We start from the raw sequence: 14,681 nt of genomic DNA, 5'->3' as shown, positions 1-14,681 counted from the left end.
CAGGTGCCCTAGAGAGAATGAACAGAACAGGTAATCATCAAGTGATCCTTTCCCAGTTGCTCATTCCCAGCTTCAGGCAAACAGAGGCTAGGGACACCATCCCTGCCCATCCTGACTTATAGCCATCGATGGACCTATCCTCCATGAATTTATCTAGTTCTTTTTAGAACCCTGACATAGTCTTGGCCTTCACAACATCCTCTGGCAAAGAGTTCCACAGGTTGACTGCATTGTGTGAAGAAATACTTCCTTTTGTTTGTTTTAAACCTGCGGCCTATTAATTTCATTTGGTGATCCCTAGTTCTTGTGTTAGGAGAAGGAGTAAATAACACTTGCTTATTTACTTTCTCCACACCAGTCATGACTTTATAGACCTCTATCATATCCCCCCTTAGTTGTCTCTTTTCCAAGCTGAAAAGTCCCAGTCTTATTAATCTCACCTCATATGGAAGCCATTCCATACCCCTAATCATTTTTGTTGTCATTTTCTGTACCTTTTCCAATTCCAATATATCTTTTTTGTGATGGGGCAACCACATCTGCATGCAGTATTCAAGATGTGCGCGTGCCATAGATTTAAATAGAGGCATGATACTTTCTGTTTTATAATCTATCCCTTTCCTAAGATTCCCAACATTCTGTACGCTTTTTTGACTGCTGCTGTACACTGAGTGGATGTTTTCAGAGAACTATCCACAATGACTCCAAGATCTTTCTTGAGTGGTAACAGCTAATCTAGACCCCATCATTTTATATGTATAGTTGAAATAATGTTTTCCTATGTGCATTACTTTGCATTCATCAACATTGAATTTCATCTGCCATTTTGTTGCCAAGCCATCTATTTTTGAGAGATCCTTTTGTAGCTCTTCGCTGTCTGCCTGGGACTTAATTATCTTGAGTAGTTTTGTATCATCTGCAAATTTTGCCACTTCACTGTTTACCCCTTTTTCCCGATCATTTATGAATACGTTGAATAGGTCTGGTAGCAGTATCGACACCTGGGGGACACCACTATTTACCTCTCTCCATTCTGAAAACTGAGCATTTGTTCCTACTCTTTGTTTTCTATCTTTTAACCAATTACCAATCCATGAAAGGACCTTCCCTCTGATTGCATGACAGCTTACTTTGCTTAAGAGCCTTTGGTGAGGGACCTTGTCAAAGGCTTTCTGAAAATTGAAGTAAACTATATCCACTGGATCTCCCTTGTCCACATGCTTGTTGACCCACTCAAAGAATTCTAGTAGATTGGTGGGGCATGATTTCCCTTTACAGAAACCATGTTGACTCTTCCCCAATAAATTATGTTCGTCTATGTGTCGGACAATTTTGTTCATTACTATAGTTTCAACCAGTTTGCCCGGTACTGATGTCAGGCTTACAGGCCTGTAATTGCCAGGATCACTGCTGGAGCCCTTTTTAAAAATTGGTGTCACATTATCTGTCCTCCAGTCATTTGGTACAGAAGCTGATTTAAATGAGAGGTTACAGACTACAGTTAATAGTTCTGCAATTTCACATCTGAGTTCCTTTAGAACTCTTGAGTGAATACCATCTGGTCCTGGTGACTCATTACTGTTTAGTTTATCAATTTGTACCAAAACTTCCTCTAATGACACTTCAATCTGGGACAGTTCCTTAGCTTTGTCACCTAAAAAGAATGACTCAGGTTTGGAAATCTCCCTCACATTCTCAGCCATGAAGACCAATGCAAAGAATTAATTTAGTTTCTCTGCAGTGGCCTTATCATCCTTGAGTGCTCCTTTAGCATCTTGATTGTCCAGTGGCTCCACTGGTTGTTTCGCAGGCTTCCTGCTTCTGATGTACTTAAAACGATTTTTGCTATTACTTTTTGAGTCTTTGGCTAGCTGTTCTTCAAATTCTTTTTTGGCCTTCCTAATTATATTTTTACACTTCATTTGCCAGAGTTTACTTTCCTCATTAGGATTTAACTTCCACTTCTTAAAGGATGGCTTTTTGCCTCTCACTGCTTCTTTTACTTTGTTGTTTAGCCACGGTGGCACTTTTATGGTTCTCTTACTAGGTTTTTAAATTGGGGTATACATTTAAGTTGAGACTCTATTATGGTGTCTTTAAAAAGTTTCCCTACAGCTTGCAGGGATTTCATTTTTGGTGCTGTATCTTTTAATTTCTGTTTAACTAACTTCCTCATTCTTGTGTAGTTCCCCTTTCTGAAATTAAATGCTACAGAGTTGGGCTGCTGTGGTGTTTCCCCCACCACAGGGATGTTAAATTTCATTATATTATGGTGAATATTACCAAGCAGTCCAGCTATATTCACTTCTTGGACCAGATTGTGTGCTCCACTTAGGACTAAATCAAGAATTGCCTCTCCTCTTGTGGGTTCCAGGATTAGCTACTCCAAGAAACAGTCATTTAAGGTGTCAAGAAACTTTATCTCTGCATCCCGTCCTGAGGTGACATATACCCAGTCAATATGGGGATAGTTGAATTCCCCTATTACTATTGAGTTTTTTATTTTAATAGCCTCTCTAATCCCCCTGAGCATTTCACAGTCACTATCACCATCTTGGTCAGGTGGTCAGTTACATATCCCTGCTGCTATATTCTTATTATTAGAGCATGGAATTACTATCCATAGAGATTCTATGGTACAATTTGGTTCATTGAAGATTTTTACTTCATTTGATTCTATATTTTCTTTCACACATAGTGCCACTCCCCCACCAGCACGACCTGTTCTGTCCTTCTGATATATTTTGCACCCTGGTATTACTGTGTCCCATTGATTATCCTCATTCCACCAAGTTTCTGTGATGTCTATTATATCAACATCCTCATTTAATACAAGGCACTCCAGTTCACCCATCTTATTATTTAGACTTCTAGCATTAGTATACAAGCATTTTAAAAACTTGTCACTTTTTAGCTGTCTGCCATTACATGATGTAATTGAACGGGACTTTTTTCATATGATTGTTTCTCATCAGATCCTACCTGTATTTTATCATCTTCCATCTTCTCCTCCTTACTAGGACATAGAGAAGTTCCATTAATAGATCCTCCCCTAAGAGATGTCCGAACCACGTGCTCCTCCACACCCATCAGCTTTCCCCCAGCCCTTAGAAAAGTTTTTGAACTATGACCTTTTTAATTTTAAGTGCCAGCAATCTGGTTCCATTTTGGTTTAGGTGGAGCCCATCCTTCTTGTATAGGCTCCCCCTTTCCCAAAAGTTTCCCCAGTTCCCAATAAATCTAAACCCATCCTCCCTACACTATCGTCCCATCCATACATTGAAACGCTGCAGTTCTGCCTGTCTAACTGGCCCCGCATGTCAAACTGGAAGCATTTCAGAGAATGCTACCATGGAAGTCCTGGACATCAATCTCTTACCTAGCAGCCTAAATTTGGCCTCCAGGACCTTTCTCTTATCCTTTCCTATGTCTTTGATACCTACATGTACCATGACCACCAGCTCCTCCACAGCACTACACATAAGTCTATCTAGATGTCTCGAGAAATCCGCAACCTTTGCACCAGGCAGGAAAGTCACCATGCTGTGCTCCCAGTCATTGCAAACCCAGATATCTGTTTCTAATAATCGACTCCATCATTACTAATACCTGTCTCTTCCTAATAACTGGAGTTCCCTCCCCTGGAGAGATATCCTCAGTGTGAGAGATTACCACAACATCATCTGGAAGGGGTGTGACGTTGCACTCCTTAATGTTTTATGGAAATATGCTTATGAGTGTGAATATGATGTAACTGAAGTATGCTTTATGCAAAAAGTCTCATGTACGGTATCATTTCAAAGCTTATGATCTACTGAGTGTGTTCATCCTATTTGATTGCATGTATTATTTCTATGTCTGCAGTTAGGAGAATAAGATATAAACTTGTATTACTGATGTAAACATATTAAGTGGAAGCCATTACGGGTGCTTCAGAATCAATGACCTGTAAATGGCTCTGTTTACTTTCAAACCTTCCTGGGTACCTGCAGGCCAGCCCTGGAGAAATGGAGGCTGGGGTCTCACAGGACATGTGAACGTGTCACCTGATACTGGAATCCATCTTAAACCTGGTGCTTTTCCATTTAGCAGTAGGGGTGGGGACCCAGAGAAACAAAAGATTCCCGCCTTGTGCCAAAGCTATAAAACGGGGTGGAACAGAACAAAGGGGGCTGCCAGTCATGAGAAAACCCCTAGTTTCCACCTAAGATGTCTGCTGGAACTAACAAGGACTGTACCAGGGGAAAGGATTGGGCCCAGACTAGAAAGGAATCTAGTCTATGAAAGAAGCTTATTGGAACATCTCTGAGGATGAGATTTTACCTGTAATTAGTTTCTTAATGTATTAGGCTTAGACTTGCGTGTTTTTGTTTTATTTTGCTTGGTAACTTACTTTGTTCTGGTTTCAGAGTAACAGCTGTGTTAGTCTGTATTCGCAAAAAGAAAAGGAGTACTTGTGGCACCTTAGAGACTAACCAATTTATTTGAGCATGAGCTTTCGTGCGCTACAGCTCACTTCATCGGATGCATACCGTGGAAACTGCAGCAGACTTTATATATACACAGAGAATATGAAACAATACCTCCTTCCACCCCACTGTCCTGCTGGTAATAGCTTATCTAAAGTGATCATCAGGTTGGGCCATTTCCAGCACAAATCCAGGTTTTCTCACCCTCCACCCCCCCCACACAAATTCACTCTCCTGCTGGTGATAGCCCATCCAAAGTGACAACTCTTTACACAATGTGCATGATAATCAAGTTGGGCCATTTCCTGCACAAATCCAGGTTCTCTCACCCCCTCACCCCCCTCCCAAAAACCACACACACAAACTCACTCTCCTGCTGGTAATAGCTCATCCAAACTGACCACTCTCCAAGTTTAAATCCAAGTTAAACCAGAACATCTGGGGGGGGGAGAGGAAAAAACAAGAGGAAATAGGCTAAACTTCAAATCCAGACTCCAGCGAGAAACTGCTGAATTGGAATTCATTTGCAAATTGGATACTATTAATTTAGGCTTAAATAGAGACTGGGAGTGGCTAAGTCATTATGCAAGGTAGCCTATTTCCTCTTGTTTTTTCCTACCCCCCCCCCAGATGTTCTGGTTTAACTTGGATTTAAACTTGGAGAGTGGTCAGTTTGGATGAGCCAGGGGCAAGCCCTGTGTGGCTCTGATGGCTGGCTCGAAGCAATAGATGCAGGCCGGCTGCCTCCCACTCTGGGGACAGCATCACGTGGAGACTTTGACTGGGGTGCTACACCAGATAAATCTTAGCCCAAGTATATAAAGGCCAGCTGAGGGTGGACAGAAATCTTCCGAGGAGCCGAAAAGCTAAAGGTAGCCTGCCACCCTCCTCAGCTGCCTCCCCCACTCATGGGAGCACTGGCCTGAGCTGCTGGGCTGGGGACTCAAGAGATTGACCCGCTGGCCATAATTCTTTCCAGTCGAGGTTTCCTCCTCAGGTGGAGCCCACACTGGATTAGCGAAAACAACAAAAGAAGTTTATTAAGCACAAAGAGCTAGATGCTAAGCGAATACAAGTAATGAGACATACAAAGTCATAAATGGTTACCAGAAAAATAAAGATAAAATGCAACTGGTGCCTAACTTAACAAACTACATTAAATTCAAAGCAAAGGTTTTCTCACCTAAAGCTCTCAGCAGTCCTTAGGTTTGGACCTCTGCTCTTCTTTAATGGTTGCTTCCTTTGTTCCTTCTGGTGTAGTGAATCAATGGACAGAGAGAGGAGGAGGTGGGGGTGCCTTAGGGTGTTTGTCCCCCTTTTTATAGTGTCAGTCCCCACCTTGGAAAACATTTCCAGATGAGATTCAGGAGACAGAGTCTATAAGAAAGGGTGTTCCCTGCTGCTTTCCTCACCTGTTTGAGGTTTCTTTGTCTACCCTTCCTCCTTGATGATTCTGTTTACTGCTTCAATGCCAATTAAGCAGGGCACACATTCCAGGGCTGTTTGCCATGCTCAGCTTGGAACATGTCTTAATAACACCATACAGTGGAATCTTATAACTTCAAATACAATATCGCCACACACATTTTAGCAGGACAGTAATGAGCAGCAAATTATGAATTTTCAAACAATACCTTACAAGACATACTTTATACAAAGAATATGGCAATCATGTGTAAGGTGTGGACACAGGGGTGCACTCTGTCACTGACCCCAGGTCTGCAGTACTGACTCTTCAAGGCAAAATCCTATGCAAACCAGTGAAGGTTTTTGTGGGTTTTTTTTTTTTGACAATTATAATGTCATGTCCCAAAGAAAACGTATTATACCTGTGACTAACCATTTTTTTCCAGAATTCTCATAAGAACGGCCAGACTGGGTCAGCCCAAAGGTCCATCTAGCCCAGTATCCTGTCTTCCGACAGTGGCCAATGCCAGGTGCCCCAGAGGGAATGAACAGAACAGGTAATCATCAAGTGATCCATCCCCTGTCACCCATTCCCAGCTTCTGGCAAACAGAGGCGAGGGACAATTGCCTGGATTATTCTTAGGGTAATTATTCTAATATGTTGTATTTACAGGATTGTTATTTTGCAGCATAAAAGTATATAATGGTGACTTCTCTCCAAAACATCAACCCCTACATGGAAAGAAAGAAACAATTAGAAGTGAGAGAGAGATGTGAGAGAGAGAGTCTGCATGCATCCGATGAAGTGAGCTGTAGCTCAAGAAAGCTTATGCTCAAATATATTTCTTAGTCTCTAAGGTGCCACAAGTACTCCTATTCTTTTTTAGAGAGAGAAATGATTCCCTTGTCTGTGTTTTCCCATTTTTTAATTCAGTGTAACTTAAATCTCCCTTCCTGAAAGAAAAGCTCAAACAGGAAAGGGAAAAAACTGTGTCAGAAGTGGGATTTGAACCCACGCCTCTATACAGAGACCAGAACACCCAGAAGAGGGGAAGACAGAACCTTGAGTCTGGCGCCTTAGACCACTCGGCCATCCTGACACTTACAATATAGCATTTCAAACAAATGTATCCTCGTTTCTCTGACAATGCATGATTCTAATTTGTTTTGCTTCAGTAGTTTGTTTTCTCTTCCTGTTGTTCACACACCCCTAAAACCTGCCCCGCAAAACACCCAGACCCACAGGCAGACAAAGCGCGACTGAGCCAGCCGCTCCCGCTGTGTTGGTGAGGGAAAGGGGAGTGGGTCAGACTCACTCCGGTCTGGGGTTCCGCTTCTCTGCGTCCATGTTTGGTGTTTACGCTACAAATCAGGCAGAGGTGAGCACACCGCTTGGAAAACGGATACAGACAGTTACTGATCAATAATATAGCAAGCCGGGAAAACACCAAGGCCAAAGATCCGCCTCCCCTTTACAAGCCGCCGCCACCCCAACTCCCTGTCGTCTTTAACGCCTACCCCTGGTGGACGTCTGGCTGAAAGCTGTCACAAAGCAGATAGCTTTGGGAACGATTCTTCTACCTTCAGCAGGCTCAGGGCTTGCCTACACGAGGATGTGTTTTCACAGCACAGTTAGCTCGAGTTATAACTTGAATATTACCCCTAATTTGATTCCTGTCCATACATAACAATCTCAAGCTCAAGTTAAAAGGTGCTTTAAATTTGAACTCGCTAGCCTATTGGGAGGGTGGGTTGAAGCAAGTAATGCAGTGGGGGGGGAATGTAACAGCTAATCCAATCCCCCTGCTAATGCCATATCACCCTGTGTAGCCAGAGTGCTGTGCTGAAGTGTGGTCAGTCACTTTCACTCCAACGAGGCTAGGTCAAGTACGCAGTACCTTGAGTATGTTAACTCTCACTAACTGTTACACTGAAAACAAGCCCTTAGAGTTGTTCCTGGTCAGCAGCGTGTGTGGAGATTCTTATTCCAGAACAAGAATGCCTGGTTTGTGTTTAACCAACTGTTAGAGTTAAACTATGCCAAAACAAGACACTCTTGTTCAAGAATAGGAGTGTCCATTGTCCAGAAGCAGCTACTGCGCTTTACATTCACAATCTCTCTTAACTTGCATTAACTTTCAAATGTAGATAAGCCCTCGGTGTTGTCAACTCTTGCCATAGCTGGTGTTTTTCTTAAAGTTCCAGCTCCAGGAGTCATATGATTATGACCTTCAGCTTTGTTTTGTTTTTTAAGAAGTTTCTAGTCCCCAATGCAAAGAAAAGTTTGAAAACATTCCCTGAATGGATTCTAATGGCTCAAAAACCAGAAGGCAAAGAAAAAGAACCCCAAATGTACTAGCTTTAACAATGCAATATCATGATTTTTAAGCCCCCCTAATGATTTTTTGAGGCCTTTGAATGCCAGGCTTTAGTGTTACTGCATGTCTCTGTCCCATCAGAGAGAGGATGATCTATTTCTTCAGCTGGAACACTTTGATTTCTTAATGCTCACAGTCAAGTGATCGCCACGAGGGGAAGAGGAGGACGGCTAAGAACAGGAAAAGAATCAAAGCAGCGCTATCTCTCACAATTTACATCACGCGTCTCACAATAGCTGGCGGTTTACTCGAAGGCCCAGCTGCTGGAACCAAGAGATGGAATGAGAATCTCAGCTTTCATGGGGGGAAAAAAAAGTGTAGCTTTCTCGGGGGAAGAAAAGACCTTTGAAATGTGAAGCAAGTTCAATCGAAAGACCAGAAGCCAAAGAAAAAGAAAAAAGTTATTATTTGGCGGGGGGGGGGAATCTCATGAATTTTAAGCCAGTCATGACTGGGGGCTCTGATTTATGATTTTCAAATGCTGGGTTAGTGATACTGCAATCAGCTATTTTGATAGGTCCAGGCACACAGCTCCAGATCAGGGAGGAGGCTGCTCTTTCTCACACTTAGGCCTTATCTACACTACAAATGTTTTGCCGATAGAGCTATTCTGTTACGGCTAAACAAGCAGAACCCCTAGTGTAGACACAACTTATGCTAACAGAGGGAGTTTTTCTGCTGGTGTAGTAACATCATCTCCCCAAATGACATGAGCTATGCCAACAGACAGACTCAAGGACTAGCTGTATAGAGAGAGATCTGTGGCTATCCCCAGTGCTTTGATGAAAATCAGTTCCCTGAGGAATAAAGTTTATGACACACATTAGCTACAGAACCCCATGCTCCTTCTCTTTCCCCTTTCCCAGCTCCCACCATTTTTCTTCATCTCCGCCTCCCCACCACACCTTTCCCTTCCCCCACCAAAGGACGTGAGAAATCCATTGTTGAAATCTCTCCAGGCAGGTCACATATGCACAGCCAGCTTTCCCCTCTGATCTGTTCTGTGTTTGAATGGCACCTAGCACGGCAGGGTCCTGGTCCATGCCTGAGGCTCCTTGCACATAGGTGCTGGAACTAGGGGTGCTGGAGGTGTGGCAGCACCCCTTGGTTTGAAGTAGTTTCCATCCTATACAGGGTTTACAGTTTGGTTCAATGGCTCTCAGCACCCCCACTGTACAAACTGTTCCAATGCCTATGACCTTGCAACTAACACAATACAAATAATAACAACAAAAATCACCCAGGCAGCCTCTCTTCAAACACTGTTGCAGGCCCGTGAATAGGCAGACACAAACTCCGCCTTTTTTTTTGCATGTGTTAAGGGTGCAATGGAAAGGTGAAGACAATCCAGTTATCTCTGTGCCCTCTTTCACCTCTTCATGATGAAGGATAAGATTATGTCACGGATTCTGTGAGTCCAGAAACCTCTGCGACATTTTCCACTTCCACCCAGAGGCAGCGGGGGGAGGGGGATCTGGAGCCCCAAACTGCCATGGGCAGCAGGGGTCCCTCTCAGTTGCCATGGGTAGTGGGGGGAACCTGGAGCTCCGAGCCACCGCGGGTGGGTGCGGGGGGAGAGCACAGCTCCCAGCTGCCATGGGTAGTGGGGGAACCTGGAGCTCTGAGCCACTGTGGGCGTGGGGGGGGGGAAGAGCACAGCTCTCAGTTGCCATGGGCAACAGGAGGACCTGGAGCTCCGAGCCACCGCGGGGGGACTCCAGAGCTGTCAGCTGCAGTGGCGTCAGGTGCTGTCCCTCCTTGATCGATGGGTTTGGGGGGTGCTGAATTTCTAACCAAGTCTCCTTTTCTCCCAAGCGTTTACTCAGCCAGAGTGGGGAGAAAGGGGGTAAAATAGGGCCCAGCCATAGCCACCCCGCCCTTGAGTAACTCCCAGATGCAGAACAGTGCTGCGGAGACACTCCCCGGCCCCCACACACTAAGAGCCCAGGTACTGCCTCCCCTACCCAGGTGTGGACAGAATAGAGGATGGCCAATCTGCTCCAGCCAATGAGAGCAGAAGCAGGGACCTCTGGTCTTTTGGACATTCAGAGAACATGCTACAGTATCAATAGGCCTTTCTCTGACCTGTGTTGATGGGCTGTTTCTCCAGCCATGGTATAAATCTATAAAACTATCAATCCATGGTACACCCCCATCTTGAATGCGTGCAGCTGTGGTCGCCCCATCTCAAAAAAAGATTTATTGGAACTGGAAAATGTTCAGAAAAGGGCAACAAAAATGTTTAGGGGTATGGAACATAGGAGGAGAGATTAATAAAACTGGGAGGAGGAGGAGGAGGAGGAGAGATTAATAAAACTGGGACTTTTCAGCTTGGAAAAGGGACGACTAAGGGGGGATATGATAGAGGCCTATAAAATCATGACTGGTGTGAAGGAAGTAAATAAGGAAGTGTTATTTACTCCTTCTCATAACACAAGAACTAGGGTTGACCAAATGCAATTAACAGGAAGCAGGATTAAAACAAACAAAAGGAAGTATTTCTTCACACAAAGCACAGTCAACCCCTGTGGAAATTATTGCCAGAGGATGTTGTGATGGCCAAGAGTATAGCAGGGTTCAAAAAAGAACTAGGTAAGTTCATGGAGGATGAGCCCATCAATGGCTATTAGCCAGGATGGGCAGGGATGGTGTCCCTAGCATCTGTTTGTCAGTAGCGGGGAGTGAGCAACAGGGGATGGATCACTTGATGATTGCCTGTTCTGTTCGTTCCCTTTGGGGCACCTGGCACTGGCCACTGGTGGGGGGCACCAGGGAAAGGCTGGATGGACCTTTGGTCTGACCCAGTGTGGCCGTTCTTATGTTCCTCTCACTCCCCCTTTCTCATCACCCCTGCATTACTCCTCACCATCGCAGCTCAGAGCAACTGGCCCTGTATTCCCATCCCATCAACCCTCCAGGGCACTCCCTCTGGCTCCCGGCTCCTCAGCCCGCACCTCTCTTAGGCAGAGACTCGCAGCTCTCTCCTCCCTGACCAGGGGGTTTTCCAGGCTGCACAGTGATAATCCCACAAATCAGACTGCCTCTCCAGGCCAGGCTCTGCACTTTGCTTTCCCTCCAAAGGCTGTAACTGCCCACACCTACGAGTTACCACACAGCCCTTCCTAGGCCAGCGCATTTAGTCTTACGGTGCAAGCGTTACAGAGAAACCACATTAAAAACAATTTTAAAACCTTCCTCGATTGCAATAACGTACCAGAGATCACCCCCCAACTCCAACAAGGCCTCCGGTCAGAGTCAGTCCTCCAGCCTCCACCAAGGGGATTTTTTGTGATTACAAGTTGGTTAACAGGCTTAGCTCAGAGAGCGCACACCCATTAATAGGTTAGTCTTTCCTTTTACAGCTTGGGTCTTGGCCTCATGGCAGCAAAGCCCCACTCCTCAGGACACAGGTGGAAAAGGACGGGTTTTTGCGTCACCGGAGGTGGGGAATAGGTGCCGACTCCATGGGTGCTCCGAGGCTGGAGCACCCACAGGGAAAAAATGGTGGGTGCTGGCAGCCCCCCTATCAACTTCCCCCTCCCGCCCAATGGCGGGCCCTGCAGATTAGCACCTCCCTCGCCCTCCCTGCGCCTCCGGCCCACTGCAATCAGCTGTTTTGCAGTATGCAGGAGGCTGGGGTGAAGGGGGAGGGGAGAGGAGCGAGGCAGCACGCTCAGGGAAAGGGGCAGAACTGGGCAGGAAGAGGCAGGGTGGGGACGGAGCGAGGGCGGGGAGAGGTGGGGCGGGGGTGAGGCCTTGGGGGAAGGGGTGAAGTGGGGGCAGGGCCTGGGGCAGAGCCGAGGGTTGGGCACCCCCCAGCACTTTGGAAAGTCGGCACCTGTGCCTCTCCTTAGAGATTCCCCTGGTAAACCTCTTGACACTGTTTGTCCCCAAAGTCCATCCTTATCTAGCACATTATTCGATCCAGTCCTTTGAAATCCACAACACTTCCCAGGGTTCACAGCACATCTCCCCCTTGGAGAGGTTACAAACCATCCCAGCCCACAGCTTTGCATTTAATACAATGGACTCCAGCGAGACTTACACTTAATTCAGTAAGCTCTCCCAAGGCCATGGCAGGAAATTGCCATAGCTGTCACACCCCCCTTCCCCTCTTATCCTCCTCGCCCCTGCTCTGTCCCCCTCACCCTCTTTCCCTTCCCTTTAGCTGATCCCCTCCTAACTAAACCCATCCGAAAAAAGGTGCAACTCCCATCACGTTGCTGCCGTCACCTTGTTCACTCTGCGGGTGCGTTCTACCCCTTCCCCCACCCTGTGTCTAACTCAGCGGTTCTCAGCCAGGGCTATATGTACCCCTGGGGGTACTCAGAGGTCTTCTGGGGGTACATCAACTCATCTAGTACATCAACTTGTCTAGTTTTACACCAGGCTACATAAAAAGCACTCGCAAAGTCAGTGCAAACTAAAATTTCATACTGACAATGACTTCTTTATACTGTTTTATATGCTGTACACTGAAATGTGAGTACAATATTTACATTCCAAGTGATTTATTTTATAATTATAGGGTGTCATAAATATAAAGGGAAGAGTAAACCCCTTTAAAATCCCTCCTGGCCAGAGGAAAAATCCTCTCACCTGTAAAGGGTTAAGAAGCTAAAGGTAACCTCGCTGGCACCTGACCAAAATGACCAATGAGGAGACGATACTTTCAAAAGCTGGGAGGAGGGAGAAAAACAAAGGGTCTGTGTCTGTCTGTGTGATGCTTTTGCCGGGGACAGAACAGGAATGGAGTCTTAGAATTTAGTAAGTAATCTAGCTAGGTATGTGTTAAATTATGATTTCTTTAAATGGCTGAGAAAATAGCTGTGCTGAATAGAATGAATATTCCTGTCTGTGTGTCTTTTTTGTCACGTAAGGTTTTGCCTAGAGGGATTCTCTATGTTTTGAATCTAATTACCCTATAAGGTATTCACCATCCTGATTTTACAGAGGTGATTCTTTTTTTTACTTCTATTAAAAGTCTTCTTGTAAGGAAACTGAATGCTTTTTCATTGTTCTAAGATCCAAGGGTTTGGGTCTGTGGTCACCTGTGCAAATTGGTGAGGATTTTTACCAAACCTTCCTCAGGAAGTGGGGTGCAAGGGTTGGGAGGATTTTGGGGGGAAAGACGTTTCCAAACTACGTTTTTTCAGGAACCCAGATAAAGTTTGGTGGTGGCAGTGGAAGTCCAAGGGTAAAATAGTTTGTACCTTGGGGAAGTTTTAACCTAAGCTGGTAAAAGTAAGCTTAGGGGGTTTTTCATGCAGGTCCCCACATCTGCACCCTAGAGTTCAGAGTGGGGAAGGAACCTTGACATAGGGCAAAAATGAGAAAGGAAGCAATTTTTCAGTAACAGTGTGACTGTGACATTTTTGTATTTTTATGTCTGATTTTGTATGCAAGCCATTTTTAAGTGAGGTGAAACTTGGGGTACGCAAGACAAATCAGCCTCCTGAAAGGGGGACAGTAATCTGGAAAGGTTGAGAGCCACTGGTCTATCTGGTCATTTACATTGTAAGCTCTTCCAGGCAGGGACTGTTGACTACTTTGAGTTTGTACCAGCACCTACCACAAGGGGGCCACACTCTTGGTGGCTCCTTATGCACTATTGTAATAAACATGATTAAGAATAATAATTTGAGTCAAATAGGTGCAATAGGAGTAGAGACACTACTTAGTCTCCACTGTCCACAGTATTCTTATTCTTATTTTATGTATTTGTACTGTGGTAGTCCCTACAGGCTATCTATGTACATACAGTTAGTTAGTTAGTTGGTTAGTAGATAAGGTGCCAATAGATGGTGCTCAAGAATTATAGTTGGACCCAGTACAGGTAAATGTAGATAACGTTTCTAGACACATCCCATCATAAGACCCTGTTTTCAGTTGCTTAAAACTTTCGCAAACTTTTGATGTTTGGGCTGACATTCTCCATTCGGGTGCCTGCCTTAGGATGTCTTTTTTCGATAAGCGTCAGCAAAAACAGGTAAGCTGTTGTGAGAACAAGATTAGGGGACAATATGTGGATTTACCCAGGCTAAAAAAAATTCGCACAGGGCATTTGGTTGAAAAGCTCGAGTGTTTTGGAGCAGGGACCTGAAATGGACAGGCAGTGTGGCCCCATCAGGGATGTTCCTTTTCCTGTCCATGTGGAACTCCCCTATACACACACACACAAAACTGGCTAAGTTTGAAGCCTTCAACACATTGCCATTTGACTTGCTCAGTAGAGAACTGATAAGAGTTTGGCAGCTAATATCTGCTATGGTTCCATTTGCACTGAGCATTCTCCAGCCTGGAGCTGCAGGGGCTGAACAGGACTTCTCCATGCACTTTGCTCCTCTGGCCCGCTGATCCTGTGCACTCAACCCTCCCTGGGTACCAAAGCAGCATGGAGATAGAAGCCATTAACTAGAATGCTGAG

The 14,681-nt window shown here is 45.1% G+C and overlaps 1 protein-coding gene and 1 non-coding gene across 4 annotated transcripts in view; both read right to left on the bottom strand.

Annotated features, from left to right (window-relative positions):
• LOC140898281 (L-amino-acid oxidase) overlaps positions 1-14,681 on the bottom strand; it is a 51,473-nt gene that overhangs the window by 29,675 nt on the left and 7,117 nt on the right. The window lies entirely within an intron of this gene.
• Positions 6,868-6,976, bottom strand: TRNAL-CAA (transfer RNA leucine (anticodon CAA)). The gene is made up of 2 exons: positions 6,939-6,976; positions 6,868-6,913 (listed from the first exon to the last, which is right to left on the bottom strand). It is a non-coding gene; the product is annotated as a tRNA-Leu (tRNA).

The sequence above is a fragment of the Lepidochelys kempii genome, chromosome 14 (assembly GCF_965140285.1).
Source record: "Lepidochelys kempii isolate rLepKem1 chromosome 14, rLepKem1.hap1, whole genome shotgun sequence".
Classification (NCBI taxonomy): Eukaryota; Metazoa; Chordata; order Testudines; family Cheloniidae; genus Lepidochelys; species Lepidochelys kempii.
The sequence above is the reverse complement of the archived record's forward strand: the minus strand, read 5'-3'. Positions and strand labels throughout refer to the sequence as shown.